At 41.9% G+C, this 1,204-nt stretch overlaps 1 pseudogene; it reads right to left on the bottom strand.

Annotated features, from left to right (window-relative positions):
• Positions 1–207: 207 nt before the first annotated feature.
• Positions 208–684, bottom strand: LOC149138138 (CLP protease regulatory subunit CLPX1, mitochondrial pseudogene; annotated as a pseudogene).
• Positions 685–1,204: the final 520 nt, after the last annotated feature.

Raw genomic sequence — 1,204 nt, 5'->3', positions numbered from 1 at the left:
AGGGACTCTGCTGAAAATCCAGCAAATACAACCGAATGAACAACACCAATACGAGCACAAGCAAGCATTTCTATCGGTAGTTCTGCTAACCTAGGCAAATAAATCCAGCCCTGTTTTTGCATCCGGAATCTCAAACATGGCATCTGTCAAAATGTTCTCAAGGATAGAACGCAAACCACAGGCTCCAGTACTCTTGACCATTGCCTTCTATGCAATCTGCCTAAGGGCATCCTCAGTGAAATGTAACTTCACATTGTTTATCTCAAACATTTTCCTGTATTGCTTTCCTAGTGCATTTTTAGGCTCCATCAATGCTGAGAGGCTAACAAGCACAGGAAATCGTCCAATGAACTCTGGTATTAATCCATATGCAATAAGATCACTACTCTCAACCGACTCTAGCAAGGATGATGTCACCGCAACATTTGTTAGGTCACCAGCCCTCATATTAGCTCGTACAGGTGCTCCAAATCCAATAGAAGAATCTTGCCGTCTCTCATAAATCGTTTTCTCTAGATCCACGAAAGCCCCTCCACATATAAAGGGAATATCCTTTGTATCGATCTGAATATGATCACCACGAGGATGTTTGCAAGCTCCCTTTTTTGGAACATGTACAACTGTTCCTTCTATCATTTTAAGTAATGCCTGCTGGACAGCTTTAACATTGAAATCAGCAACCATGAGTAGTTTATACAAAATAGACTGCACATCCTCCCCTACATATGCTGCCTGTGTTAAAGTTGTTGCATTTGTGATAACAAAGGGCACATTCACAAACCTAGCCAGAGTTTTCGTAAGCAGTGTCTTCCCTGAGCCACTTAATTTTTATTTGTCCCTTGCGCACATCAAAATTTTCAGAGTAAACTTTTACACCCCATTTCGTTTCTCAATAAAACTGAGATGCAATATCAGCCCAAAAACCATCTGGATGCTAGATAGATCTTTTGTACATATCAAGATATTGTGGAGAGAAGAAAACAAGGCTTGTTGGCTGAATTGATCGTTGGGTATAACAAGATCATTCTCCTCGGAGACCAAGGCCTCTCCCATAATTACCACATTCGAGGATTGCTTTGATCTCTTTGCAAACGGCGCCATTTCAAAGAACGTCCAGGGAATTGTAGATTGCAAGGAATTTCTCAACCTGCGGGGAGGGTAAGCAATGCAACGAGGAGAAGATCTCAGAGCTTCGGCGTTCAGA

This window comes from Pinus tabuliformis, chromosome X, assembly GCF_031772625.1.
Source record: "Pinus tabuliformis cultivar Carrire ecotype Pingquan chromosome X, CPIR1, whole genome shotgun sequence".
Classification (NCBI taxonomy): Eukaryota; Viridiplantae; Streptophyta; class Pinopsida; order Pinales; family Pinaceae; genus Pinus; species Pinus tabuliformis.
The sequence above is the reverse complement of the archived record's forward strand: the minus strand, read 5'-3'. Positions and strand labels throughout refer to the sequence as shown.